Source organism: Crinia signifera, chromosome 2 (genome assembly GCF_055691185.1).
Source record: "Crinia signifera chromosome 2, ASM5569118v1, whole genome shotgun sequence".
In the NCBI taxonomy this organism is placed as follows: Eukaryota; Metazoa; Chordata; class Amphibia; order Anura; family Myobatrachidae; genus Crinia; species Crinia signifera.
The window spans coordinates 332,775,615-332,790,655 of NC_139218.1; the positions used below are offsets into that span (position 1 = coordinate 332,775,615).

Genomic DNA, 15,041 nt, shown 5'->3' on the forward strand with positions numbered 1-15,041 from the left:
TACCGTCTAGTCAGTAGCTTATATTGAGTCTCAACCACTTCTAGACTGGCCGAGCAGACACTAGAGGTTTAATATAGATTATCCCAGTTAACTTTGATCTGTTTGGAGGCGACGTCTTTCTCCCAAGCCCCCTGGTACGATGGCTCTGGGGGCATAAGACCAGACAAAAGCAGCTGATAGATATTGGATATTACATGTGTGGGTGGTTGTTGTTGGGAGCATAATCTCTCAAAGAGTGTAAGTGTAAACACCTGAAGAGGGGTTACCTTATGGAATGCGGTGAGGGCCGTGCTTCCTCGTTCTTACGGGTTCTAGTCTGGAGTCTTCTCGTGATGCAGGAATGGACACAGAACAATCGACAACGATATAAGGTTGACCTTTTATTCTAAAACCGGTCACTGAGACCGTCAACCTCTTTCACGTACTGACTTAACAATATTTTCACCACATCACAATACAATATGCAGTATACCTTACTCTATGCAAAAACAGCATTAACACACTCAATAATGCATGAACTACGGTGATATACCACTCAAAGACCATGGAGTTACGGATTGTTACATTAACGACTAACTTTAGCACATTACGTCACAATAATACGTGTTTAACCCTAAGTACCCGGGTACACTTTCTATCGATAAGACCGGTCAGTCCCGACAAGGGCCTATGCATAGGACTTAAAATAATCAGTTGCATTTCCGGTAAATCCTATACAAGGATGCAATTTGGTCCTTGGGTCACTGGGGGGCAGTGTTACTCCAAGGGAAGTCTCTCCCTTACTTTGGAAGGATTAACTAGCAGACAGCAAACCCCGCATGGCAAGGAGGCCTCCGTGGCCCTTATAGTTTCATTTGTTTCCTTACCAGGGTAGCCGAATAATGTCCCAGCCTGTATTTAACAGCAAAGCAGTCCCCAATACATCGGTTTAACTAGCCAAAATGTCTGTCAGGCTACACAGTCCACACTACAGTAAAGAGGCCTCCCGGTACTGGTTCTCCCCTCTTGGTACCAGGGAGCTTTTAGCATTAATTGCCCCACGGGCAGACTCACGGTTAGGTAGGTCACACTGGATCGCGGCAGACGGTCGGCTGCTTCTGCTGCAGGGCAGTGGCTGGTCACACTGAAGATGGGCTGTGGGTCTGGCACACCTGCTGGGACGGCTGGCTTCTTTCCCTTTTCTCTCTTTCCCTCAAATCAAGGCTGATCACACAGGGACCCTAAGGTTCGGTCTCCCTGTGCTGCTGATGTGGCTGATGCGCAGTGAGGTCGGCGGGTTCGCAGTCTCCCCTCACTTCTGGTGGTGGCTGCTAGGTAGTGGGGCCAGCGGGGTCACCACCCTCCCGCGCTGTGGATGCGGCTGGTGGGTGATGGGCATTGAGGGATTCTTCCCTCTTCAGTCCCCCTCTGTGCGTGGCGAGCGCGGCTCACAAGCAGGGAGGTCGGCGGGGGTCACCGCCTCTCCGCACTCCCTCTCGGCTGCTGCGGCAGTCTCTCCCTGCCGCGTCTTCTCCTCCTACTTGCCGGGGTCAGCGGGGGTCACGGGCGCTCCGCTGCTGCTGCCCGGCGGGTGGACGCTGCTGCACTGCGTCACCCGTTTTCAGGTCGGCGGGGGTCACCGCTGCGTCTCTCATTCGCGCCGGTGCCTGCTCCCACGCGCTTCTGCTCTCTCCTTCTCCACGTGAGTCCCTCCTATCCTCTTCTGGCTCTTCCGTCCCACCATCCCCTGACGTCACTTGGCGCGCTGTGTCAGGGTGTATTAACCCCTTCCTCTCCTGGGGCTTACATCCGCCCGTACTTTTTCGTGGTCGTGTCCTCACACCACGTTACCGAAAAGGCAAGTCCGAACCATCCACAAAGTTCTGAATAATTAGAGTCTCTTTCACAGTGTCACTTCTTCCGTTAGGAAGGGCAACCTATTAACCGTTATCACAGCATAATTATAAGCGAACAACCTACACATACATATTTTGCATAACATTAGGACGGCATTATACATAACGGTAGGACACATTTAGATATAATGCTGATAGTGCCCTAGGGCGTGGGACTTAAATATTGAGACCATGCTGGTAGTGTACCCACAACACAGTTGGGCCTCGTCTGGTATTCCGCTTCCGTGGACTTCGACCACTGCCCTCGGTTTCTTGGTGACCATGTAGGGCTCGGCCTCCCAGGTATGGCGGACTCTACGCCGTGGACGTCTGTTAACCATAGGGGTGCGGTAATTCCACTCCTCTTCAGCGACCGGCTTCTGTCCTCTATTGGCGGGGACGAGGTTCACTTCTGAGAACGAATGCCGCGAGACTGGCCTGAGGGGAATCGACGCAGCCATCTGCCCACTTTGGCACCGATGGGCACGCCTGCGGAAAGGACACCTGTCGAGGTCCGGCCGGTTTCTTCGCGCTGGCAGCCCACCTGGACCAGTCACGTCCACCGCTTTGGCACCCTTTTCCTCCTCTACCACGTCGAACTCCACCATCTCGCCTTCTCTGAGACTGTACGAAGATCTCCGCGAGTGGCTCTTCCTAAGGGCTGTCCGGTGGACAAAAATGTCATTCCTCGTGTCGTTCCGGTTGATGAAGCCATACCCCCTTCGGACGTTAAACCACTTGACCGTCCCTTGGGTACGCGGGGCCAGCACTCTCTCGCCCACTTGGCTCCCCTGGACACAGATGATATGCTGTTGGGTGAACTCTCCAGCCTGGTCTTGGTTAACTGGTTCTTGCCTTAACGCTGCAATCAGCTCCTCAGGGCAATTCCTTAATATGTTCATGCCCAGGATGATGGGGGCAACTCTTCCTTCCCCACAGGTGATCACTAAATACCCCTGCCTGGGTAAACATGTTCGTCCAATCTGTAAATCGGCTTCCCAGTACCCGTTGCAGATGACCTCGCGGCCATTGGCAGCGACCACCTTCACCTGAGTGGGGGGCTGTCTGAGCGGTACTTCTTTTCCCCAATACTTTTGGAGAGTGGGTAACTGTATCATGGATACCTGTGACCCAGTGTCGATCGTGGCCACTGCCTCTATCCCATCGATCACCACTGGGATTCTTGGGCATTGTCCTACATATTGGGCCCACCATTCCTCCGGGTCTGAATCTACTCCCGGCATTCTCCCCGAGGTTCGGCCCTCTCCCTCGGGGCATTGGAGTTTAAATGGTCGGGCGAGGGGCAGCTTCTCTCGACGTGCCCGGCCTCCTGACAGTGGCGACAGATGGGTCGACCTTGATGGTCAAACTGGTCCGAGGCTCGCCTCCCATATTCCCGAGGCGGGTCCCATCGCCTCCGGTTTGACGGCTGCCTTTCCGCCCTCCATCTGGCTTCCTCGTTGTCCGACGTGGTTTGTTGCACCAGCTGGCGTATGTCCCGCTGCATAGCTGCCATCCCGAGGGCCAGGTCTTCTACCTGACGTTGGAGGGTCTGCTCTGAATCATCCGCTGGTGGTTGGCCACCCCGGCTGGCTGGGCCCTTCAGTCGGCCGACTTGTTCCGAGCTCGAGGCTACGGCTTCTCGGGCCTCCACCATCTCCGGGTATTCCACCTCGGGGTCCACGTGGTTCCCGACGGTCAAGATGGCGGCGTTCTTAAAATCAGCAAAGGACTTCCCCGGCATCTGCATCCTTAGGAGTCGCAGTTGGGTCCTAATGTTGGAGTTCGACACCCCTTCCACGAATTGGAGTGTGAGCGCCTCATCACTGTTACGCACCTCATCCTTGTCGGCCGCTTGGATGAGCCTCAGGGTCTTTTGTAGACTTATGGCGAAGTCCCGGAGGGTTTCGCCTGGTCGCTGTTTCCGACCGTAGAGTTGCATCTTCAACTCCGGGAGGGTGGCGGTCTCGAAGATCGTGGCTAGCCGAGTCAAGATCTGGTCGGCGCTCTTCTTTTGGTCGTCCTCCCATGATTCGACCTCGCTAAGGGCAGAGCCCGTGAGCTGGCCAATTAATATCTGCACTCTCTGCTCTTCACTTGGGGTATAGAGCTGACCCATGGACTTCATCTGATTACGGAATGCCGTGAACGTGGCGCCTTTGTTGGGGTCCCCACTGTAGGTCAGCATCCATGGGGCCCCAAAGTAATAGGGTAGCGTGATGGGGGCGTGAGGAGCTGCTGCTGGGGCAGGCACTGCCACTGGCGGGGCAGCCTGTTGGTCGCCGTTGGGGGGCACACCGGCCGGTTGCCCACCCCCGGCCTGTGGTGCGTCCATCCTGGGATCAGATTATACTCCGCGTCGACTAGAATCCTGTTCGTGACGCCAGAGAATTGTAAACACCTGAAGAGGGGTTACCTTATGGAATGCGGTGAGGGCCGTGCTTCCTCGTTCTTACGGGTTCTAGTCTGGAGTCTTCTCGTGATGCAGGAATGGACACAGAACAATCGACAACGATATAAGGTTGACCTTTTATTCTAAAACCGGTCACTGAGACCGTCAACCTCTTTCACGTACTGACTTAACAATATTTTCACCACATCACAATACAATATGCAGTATACCTTACTCTATGCAAAAACAGCATTAACACACTCAATAATGCATGAACTACGGTGATATACCACTCAAAGACCATGGAGTTACGGATTGTTACATTAACGACTAACTTTAGCACATTACGTCACAATAATACGTGTTTAACCCTAAGTACCCGGGTACACTTTCTATCGATAAGACCGGTCAGTCCCGACAAGGGCCTATGCATAGGACTTAAAATAATCAGTTGCATTTCCGGTAAATCCTATACAAGGATGCAATTTGGTCCTTGGGTCACTGGGGGGCAGTGTTACTCCAAGGGAAGTCTCTCCCTTACTTTGGAAGGATTAACTAGCAGACAGCAAACCCCGCATGGCAAGGAGGCCTCCGTGGCCCTTATAGTTTCATTTGTTTCCTTACCAGGGTAGCCGAATAATGTCCCAGCCTGTATTTAACAGCAAAGCAGTCCCCAATACATCGGTTTAACTAGCCAAAATGTCTGTCAGGCTACACAGTCCACACTACAGTAAAGAGGCCTCCCGGTACTGGTTCTCCCCTCTTGGTACCAGGGAGCTTTTAGCATTAATTGCCCCACGGGCAGACTCACGGTTAGGTAGGTCACACTGGATCGCGGCAGACGGTCGGCTGCTTCTGCTGCAGGGCAGTGGCTGGTCACACTGAAGATGGGCTGTGGGTCTGGCACACCTGCTGGGACGGCTGGCTTCTTTCCCTTTTCTCTCTTTCCCTCAAATCAAGGCTGATCACACAGGGACCCTAAGGTTCGGTCTCCCTGTGCTGCTGATGTGGCTGATGCGCAGTGAGGTCGGCGGGTTCGCAGTCTCCCCTCACTTCTGGTGGTGGCTGCTAGGTAGTGGGGCCAGCGGGGTCACCACCCTCCCGCGCTGTGGATGCGGCTGGTGGGTGATGGGCATTGAGGGATTCTTCCCTCTTCAGTCCCCCTCTGTGCGTGGCGAGCGCGGCTCACAAGCAGGGAGGTCGGCGGGGGTCACCGCCTCTCCGCACTCCCTCTCGGCTGCTGCGGCAGTCTCTCCCTGCCGCGTCTTCTCCTCCTACTTGCCGGGGTCAGCGGGGGTCACGGGCGCTCCGCTGCTGCTGCCCGGCGGGTGGACGCTGCTGCACTGCGTCACCCGTTTTCAGGTCGGCGGGGGTCACCGCTGCGTCTCTCATTCGCGCCGGTGCCTGCTCCCACGCGCTTCTGCTCTCTCCTTCTCCACGTGAGTCCCTCCTATCCTCTTCTGGCTCTTCCGTCCCACCATCCCCTGACGTCACTTGGCGCGCTGTGTCAGGGTGTATTAACCCCTTCCTCTCCTGGGGCTTACATCAGTGCTCTCGGTTGTTGTTGGGAGCATAATCTCTGAAAGAGTGTAAATGCTCTCCCTAGTGCCCGAAGACCTCCCGGTGAAGTGGCGAAGTGACGAACCTGAAGCCAGGTAGGTGACAAGTAAACAGTAGCAGTACAGATATATATAACACTTACAATATACACTAAATGCACCCTGGGGAGGGTGCTGGACAAGGACAGGGGAGACATGGGGAACAAATTTTGGCTGGGCACAGCACTTAGGCAGCCATCAGTGGCGCCATTTGGTTATTGCAACAGCCAGGTAGGTAACACGTAAACAGTGGCAGTACAGATATATATAAGATGGGAAACATATTTGCCAGTTTTCAAAAGTAGGCAAGTATGCTCTGATGGTAGGCTTTTCCACTTATCCACTACTCTTTCTGTGAAGTAATTATTCCTCAAATTTCCCCTGAATCTTCCTCCCTCTAGTTTCAGTGCATGTCCTCGTGCTCTGTTGCTCCTCTTCCTGTGAAGAATGTCTCCCACCTGTACCTTGTTAAAGCCCTTGATATATTTGAAAGTTTCTATCATGTCCCCCCTTTCCCTTCTCTGCTCTAAAGTATACATATTAAGATCTTTTAGTCTTTCCTGGTACGTTTTGTGATGTAGGCCATGCACCATTTTAGTTGCCCTTCTTTGTACAGTCTCTAATGTATTTATATCCTTCTGGAGATATGGCCTCCAGAACTGAACACAATACTCTAGGTGAGGTCGTACCAATGATCTATACAGTGGCATTATTACTTCTTTCTTTCTACTGCTGATACCTCTCCCTATGCAACCAAGCATCTGACTTGCCTTCTTCATTGCTTTGTTACATTGCCTACCTGCCTTTAAGTCCCCTGAAATAGTGACACCTAGATCCCTCTCTTCCTCAGTAGTTACCGTTATAGTGCCATTTATACTATATTTGTATATTTGGTCATAGATACTTCCAGTGCAGCATCTGGGCCTAGCAGGCCATTTTTCTTATCAGAATATATGAGGGCCAGTGTGTCCGGGGCCTTGGTTGGAGCCATGGCTGTGGGGTGAGCCAGTGTGTGAGGAGAAAGGTGAGGCTGGGGGCTGAAGCTGGGCCTTCACTGGGCAGCGGGCCCATCACAGCTAACCCCCAAGGCAAGAGCTGCTAAGATTCCCGGAGGTTCTCCGTCTTTCGCTGAGGGGGGGGGGGGGGGGGGGGGGTTGGTTTAAGTGTACCTGTTCCTGTTTACCTGTACCTGGGGTACTTCTGCTGTTCTCAGGGTGTTTATTGCTGAGCTCTGTCCTCTGTGGGATTCCATGATCCTCCGTTTTGCACTGGAGCCTGTCACATTTCCAGATGCTAAGTCACCCTGTCTCCTGTCTTTGGCCTGTCTGGTGGTGCTTTTTCTGCCACCCAGCAGTTCCTGGCTCTGGATTACTTACAGCTGCCTGTCCCCTCCATGCTGACTGGTCCTACGGCGGTGACTGCTGTACTCTCCAGACCACTGCCAGTTGAAGCATCCAGTTGATTCCTGTGAAAAAACTAGTGATTTACATGATAATATTAGACTGAAATGGCTAATATCATCTTCCAGAAAAAATACAATAAAAACATATATATTATGTGCCTTTTTTAAAGGAATTTTCAAAAGTTGGGGCATCACGGATGGTGTAATGGTTAGCATTACTGCCTCAGTGCTGAGGTCATGGGTTCAAGTCCCACCATTGCCCTAACTGTGCGGAGTTTGTATATTCTCCCCGTGTTTGCGTAGGTTTACTCCTAAATATGCTGGTCGGTCAATAGGCTTCCAACAAAATCAACGCTAGAATGTCTGTGTGTGTGTGTACATGTGGTAGGGAATATAGATTGTAAGCTCCACTGTGGCAGGGACTGATGTGAATGTACAACTATACTCTGTAAATAAATAAAAAAATAAATAAAAAGTTTAGAAAACAAACTTCATGCTACTTCCCCACCACCTAGTGGATAGTGCTGAAACAACAGTCTATGTGACCTTGCCAAATGATTTCCTCTGAAACTTCTATATCATTTACAGCAGAGGTTCCCAAACTGTGAGCCGTGGCTCCCTGGGGTGCCTCGGGACACATGCAGGGGTGCCCTGGGTTGGTGGACCAGGACTAGCTAAAATTATTAATGGTTAGTTATTTATGAGCAAAACCTGTGCTGGTGACTGCCAATCATAAAATGTGTACAAACAGAAGCAAATCCTGCCATTTACCACATAACTCACCCTAAGAATTGGATATGAACCCAATCTAATTAATTTCTTTTTGGCCTAGGGGTGCCGTGAAAAAAATCTGAAACTCTAGGGTGCCGTGATACAAAAATGATTGGGAACCCATATGCTGCGCTATATAAGAAACTGTTAATAAATAAAATAAATAAACCCCTGATTTACACAATAAAGATCGAATAGCCAATTACTGGCTGTAAATTAGCTCTTACTAATTTAGCTTTTGCTTTTTAGCTTTTTTTTTTAGGACCGGTATATATGTTTTTTTTTTTTACGTATGTTTAAACCATCAAAAGAACAAGTACATATTTCCCCATTTAGTTCAGGGGTGGGGAACCTTTTTTGTGCCAAGGGCCGTTTGTATGGGGAAAAAATCCTTCGGGGCCATATGTAAAAATGTATCTTACAAATTGTCTTGCTGCAGCCGTCCCACGCACCGGTGGCTGCTGCTGAATAGGACTGACAGTCTCCGGCTGCTGTTGATTAAGAAGAATCTCGCGAGAATTCCCCTGTACTCAGACTGGACTAAAGGCCCCCATACATAGAGCCGACTTGTCCTAAGGACAAGTCGGACCCTATTCTCCTCCGAGCCGCCCGGCAGCTCCCCGGGAGGCTCACCTACGATGAGGACTTTGATGTGCCATTTTTCATGTGATAAATCGCATGCGATTTATCACATGTAAAAAAAATATCAGGGAGCTGCAGGGCGGTGAGGAGCAGTGGGGGCGGGCGGCTGGGGAGGAAGAAGCAGTGGGGCAGCAGCGCGTTACCAGATTGGGGCGGGCGGCGGTGACCATCAGTGACAGTGTCACTCTCCACTGTCCAGCGCTAGCGGGCGGGCAGCCGCGGCTATTACATCTTTAAAATAACGTGTCAAATGACTGCCCGGCTAATGATTGGCTGAGATAGAGCACTCTCAGCCAATCAGTGGCCTCCCTTCGCGGCCGCTGATTGGCTGAGAGTTCTCTATCTCAGCCAATCATTAGCCGGGCAGTCATTTGACACGTTATTTTAAAGATGTAATAGCCGCGGCTGCCCGCCCGCTAGCGCTGGACAGTGGAGAGTGACACTGTCACTGATGGTCACCGCCGCCCGCCCCAATCTGGTAACGCGCTGCTGCCCCACTGCTTCTTCCTCCCCAGCCGCCCGCACCCCACTGCTCCTCACCGCCCCGACTGACCTACATCGGAGGTTTCGCCGGTCCGACCCCTGGGGCCGGGTCCGATACGCACGGGACTGCGCATCGGACTCGACCCCATGTCATGAAGAACCGATTTGGGCCGATTTATCGGACCGATTGATCGCAATCGGCCGAAATCGGTCCAAATCGGGTTGATGTATGCCCACCATAAGGTATAAAACTCATCATTGGGGAAATAGCCAGGGCTGCCTGATTGCATGAGACAGCTAGAGGGTCAGGGGAAATTCCCCTAAACCAGTGACCCCTTCAACAAATAACATTGGACTATATAAAAAAATAAGTAAAAGCGGTGAGGTTAGAAAACAACATGAAGCGGGTAGATTAGTCACTATACTAAACTTACTTACAAAACAGACATTCTAGAAAGTAAACTGAGAGACCAAAAATATCTGAAATACCTAACAAATAACAAGTAAACAAATAACCATTATTGGTAAATAGATAGGCAGGAAAAAGCGCCCAATAGTTAGGTATACAATAATAATGTGATCTTACTATTTAGGTATATCAAATACGTCTCTTATAGTCCCAAATGTAAGGTTCCCCATCTCAATACGTTCGGCCTGTTTAAGTTACTCATCTTTCAGGGTTCCATCTCCTTATATGGACTTCCGGGTTTCCATTTCCGGACAATTAAGGTTCTGCCGTTATTTTATTGTATATCTATCGCTTAAAATGTGTTTATATCAAATGTGAAGCACACTAGATTTATGTATTATGTTACCAAATGTGTTGTATATGATTTTTAGATGTATAACTTGCTCCCCATAGACGCCACCCCCAGCTCCACCCTAAGTGGGAGGTAACACCTAGGGGTATATAAATCTTGACCATGGAAAGTGACAGCACCTTGAAAAAGACCCTAGAGTCGAAACGCGTTGGTGCGGTGCTGTGAGTTGCTTTTACTCAGACCCTATGTCTACCTACTGACCACTGAATCTGGTGAGCATTCTGAGGCCTCCAATTACATCTGGGTTCCCAGTGAAAGTGCCAGTGGATGTAGTCAAGGTGTCTGTTTTATTTTTGGACTTCTGTCAACCATGTTTTATGAAAGATACCTACCTTTTTAAACCACACTTTTTTGGACCATTATCCTGTCTGAGGAGTTTGTATAAAGATACCCCGATAGGAGGAGTCACATACTTTACAAGTAAGCATACAAGTACGCATACCTTAGCAAAGAAACCTTTATATGCTTAGACAGTGTTTCCTACATGTAAGCATACATGTAAGAACAATATACTGTGGGTGACACGTGGTGAACCTATACTTTTTTGATCTGAATGAACACTGGTGGGAGAAGGAAGAACTACATTAAGGACTAAAGATTTCCTTCGGGATCCCCGTAGTAGTTTGCTGTATAAACGAGACTACACATTGTATGTTTTTTGTATTTTATTTCATGATCTTGATGGAGAGGAATACAAGAATTATCCATTCTGGATGTTGTTGAACCGTACATTTGGGACTATAAGAGACGTATTTGATATACCTAAATAGTAAGATCACATTGGGCCTTATTCTGGTCTGTGCGGACGGAGCCGAATATGCGGCCAGGACCGTGCGTCCTAAACCCCGCCTTTCGTACGGATCGCTCACTCCGTCCGAATGCGGTAAGAAGCTGTCCGAACGGACCGCAAGTGTATTTCTCATGAATACACCTCCTCCATCTCAGGGAACCTCCCCCATCATTCGATGGTCGCAGACCATCGAATGCAGGACCGAGTGGTCAGGCAGCTCCCGCAACCTCAGACCACACGGGCATTTCTCCGTGCAAAAGCAGGGATCTGGGCAGGCAGCTGACATCCGGCAATGTCATATGTCCGCCCCCTACACGTGCGTCACGGCCGCATTACCATACGTAAGCCCAGCGTTTTCATGGGAACGCCCATGAAACGCAGGGTGTAAACATATGGTAATGAGCCCAAACAGCCCTTCACGCCCCTCTCCACCCCCTGTTCGTAGTGTACACATTTCATGCGGAATTTGGACGTGCGTCCCGTTCGCACATGCGCAGAGACGCCTCTGCACATGCACAGACACAAAACATCGGCGGACCGACCGCACGCAGACATTACCGGACCAACCAGAATAAGGGCCATTATTATTGTATACCTAACTATTGGGCGCTTTTTCCTGCCTATCTATTTACCACTGTTTATTCTCTTCTGGGAAGGTAACTCCCAGTTTGGTTAAGGGCAGCCCTTATTTGCGCCGAGGATTATATTCTTTTTTTCATTAAATAACCATTATTGTTTCATAGCATGTGTGACGAGAGAAAAAAAAAAGAAGGATATCATGGAAAACACCAGAGAGATTGCTCTAGACGTTTCAAATGTTAGAGTCATAGTGGAGGGCCTAATGGGGCAGCTTTTCATGAAGATGGCACCTTTGACCAATCTTAAACCAGTCAACGGCAAAGTGTAGAGATTAAATCAGTAGACCGTGCGTCCAGGGTCTCAGTCATGGGGACATCATTCGTTGGAACAGATAGGCCCATGGAACCCAAAAGATGTAGAGTCTCCTCCAGAATTTTGGCAGATGGGTATCGATCTTGGTTGATTTTTTAAAAATATTTCAGATATCCTACTGTCTTGGGATGCCACCTGCTACTCACCCATCTGTCTGCTGCTCGCTGGACATCAGGGAAGAGCAGAAGTTAATGTGTGGAGTCGGAACTATATACAAAATATGCACAATAAATGTAATTAAAATACTAAAGTACTGTTTTAGTGTCAGTGAAGAGATTAGTAAGAGAAAAGTGTTAAATAGAATGTAATAGTTTGCCACTTCAGAGCCACCCTGCTACACCTATCCAGGGGCACCACAACCCAATTTACTCAGTCTGGGTCTATCGCCTTTTTTTTTTTTTTTTACTGAAGTCTAAAAATTGGTGGGCAGTGTATATAGACTGAACATATTTGTTTTGTAAATTCCAACGAGGATGACACTGCAATACACTAGCTGGCATCCATGCTGCTTCTCTTTTTACATCCAGGATCCAGAAATGCCACTCAAGTGGGCTAATGGAAAATAATTCCTTGTGCATCTCTGATACACTTGCCAATAAATAAAAATTCTGATTCAGATAAGATAAATGAGATAAGATACATTGCGAGTTCTGAAAAGCACGCGCGATGTTCCACTGATGGGTCCGATTACGATTTATCTTATGCTGCTTTCCCACTGCCAAACCTGCTCTGACCCATTTTTTTTAAACGTTTAAGAGCAAGTTTAACACCATTCACACTGCATGTTGTAAACGGTACATTACTGGTTAATTACTGTTTTTGTACCTTTCACATTGCACCGCTGTGAAAGGTACACGGTAATTAGCCCAGGGCCGGTGCAAGTCACCGGAGCGCCCCAGGCGAGTCGGGGTGGGGGCGCCCCGGTGCCGGGGGAGGGGGTACCTGTCCTGCGGCGCTGTGTATTTAAAGCTGGCGGCGGTGGCAGAGAGGGGTCCCTGCAGTCAACGAGTGCTATCCGCCGGGCTATGCGGAAGCGCTTCTGTTGTTCTGTTGCTGAATCTCAGCCAATCAGTGTGCGGACAGTGTTTTCACAACAGAAGCGCTTCCGCATAGCCCGGCGGATAGCGCTCGTTATTTCTTATTGACTGCAGGGACCCCTCTCTGTCGCCGCCGCCAGCTTTAAATACACAGCGCCGCAGGACAGGTACCCCCGCGGCACGGGGGGCAAAATGCCGCCCTCCAGTGGCCGGCGCCCTAGGCAAATGCCTAGATTTGCCTAGTGGTGGCGCCGGCCCTGAATTAGCCAGTAATATACCATGCAGTAGGCAGCACCTAGTAACACTCCCTCCCTCCCCTGGTACCTGGCAGCGAGGTAGGCAGCGGGCGTGCATGGGTCAATAGGAGGCAGTAGATCCTGCTCATTACATATGTGCATATGAATTATCCATTCATTGCATATGCGCATATGAATGAGCCGCTCATTCCGTATGTGCATATGTAATGAGCAGTCCGCTAGTTCCCATTTGCAGCAGGGACCCGGTCGATGAAATCACACTCTCCTAATGGACCTGCTTCCTACACCTGAGCACAGACTGCGCTGCCTGGATCCCCAGGATTGCTGCCAGGTACCAGGGGAGGGGAGGGGGGAGCGGGGGTACCAGGGGAGGGGAGCGGTGGTACCAGCTGCAAGGTACCATGGGAGGGGGGGTACCAGGGGAGGGGGGGCAGGACAGGTACCAGGGGAGGGAGGTGACCAGTGTGGGATACCGTTTAAGACCCTTTCCCACTGCCAAAAAACAAACAAACGGGTCTTAAACGGGTAAAACACTGCTTTTTACCTGTTTAACAAATACCGGTATTTGTTAAACGGGTAAAGCAACCTGGAGCTTTCCCACTGCAGCTCTACCCGTTTAAAGGGGCTAAAAAAACCTGCAAATTACCATTTAAGAGCAGCAGTGGGAAAGGGGTATTATGTTCTGCAGGTCACATGGGAACGTACATCCAATCGGATGTCATACACATGCGATTTGAACCGATTTTACCTCCCGGTCAGCCAGAATGGGATAAAACAGGCCAAATCGCAGTGTTTGGGTGCCTAAAGAGCTGCCTGCCTGGAGCAACCCCATAATGCTCCATTTGGCATTTTAGGACCAACACCCCCTCCTAATGCTAGCTCCCTTATCCCTGTTAGAACAGACATATAGGGGCCCATTTACTATTGAATATTAGCAGCTAATTCCCCGAAAACACCAGTTTCTGGGGGGGAGCTGAAAATATTAAGGATACTTGTTTCCTAGCACGGAGCCCGTTGTGGGTCACCACATACCTTGAGCTAAGGTATGCGATGGACACGACCGACGCGATTTTAGGGCTATTTTTAGCCTTTTCCCCGACATTTAAAAAATTGCGTCCATCGCATGCCTTAACTTAAGGTATGCGATGCGACCAACGCGATTTAACATTGAATGCATTGTATTCAATGTTAAATTCCTATGTAAAATCGGGTCAATTGTATGCCATTATAATGGCATACAATGCGACCGATGCGATGGACCCGAGCGCAGCGTCCTTCAAACTTTTCATACCCCCACTATCCACGTCGGCGTGGAGTTGATTTTATATAGTGTGGCGAGCGCAGCGAGCCCTGCGGGGGACGCGTAATACCTGTGAAGTTATGCGCGTCCCCTCGCAGGGCTCAGTGGCTCGCTACACTATATAAAATCAACTCCACGCCGATGTGGATAGTGGGGGTATGAAAAGGTCTGAGGACGCGTACCGCCGCACTCGCCACGCTTCGGGTTGGCGTTAATCGTGGGGTGGCGTTAACAATGGGGGGCATTTGACCCATCAGGGTGGGGATACAATGAAAATTGAGGTCTGGGGGGCATTTAACATTGGGGCCAATGTAAAATCGGGTCTCAGGGACCATTTTACATTGATCCAATGTAAAAATTGCGTCGATCGCATCGCATGCAATTAGATTTTTTAGGTCCCGATGGATACAATTTTTATCGCTGGCGCCGTGCTAGGAAACAAGTACCATATTAAGTATCAACCCAATGATTGTATTAAGCAGGTGCCGCAGCAAGAATCTCCGATCCCTCCTGCCCCACTAGCCTCCGTAGGTTTCTATGGGGGAATGTGATGCTGCCCAATGTACCAATATCAGGCAGCATTGCATCGGGTCCTGGCCCGGGACCATCGCGATTTGGAAATGGCAGTAGCCCATTGTAACATATGGGCTTCTTACCGCACTACCACCAGGGCTAATATCCGAGCAGTCTGCTGCTGCAAGGCGTTGCCTCCCTAGCAGCCAT

At 50.1% G+C, this 15,041-nt stretch overlaps 1 long non-coding RNA gene across 1 annotated transcript in view; it reads right to left on the reverse strand.

Annotated features, from left to right (window-relative positions):
• Positions 1–15,041, reverse strand: part of LOC146058531 (uncharacterized) — a 67,928-nt gene that overhangs the window by 52,786 nt on the left and 101 nt on the right. The window contains exons 2-3 of the long non-coding RNA XR_014469866.1: positions 14,975–15,030; positions 7,241–7,329 (exon numbers count right to left, since the gene is read on the reverse strand). This is a non-coding gene — a long non-coding RNA (uncharacterized LOC146058531). The remainder of the gene's footprint in view (positions 1–7,240; positions 7,330–14,974; positions 15,031–15,041) is intronic.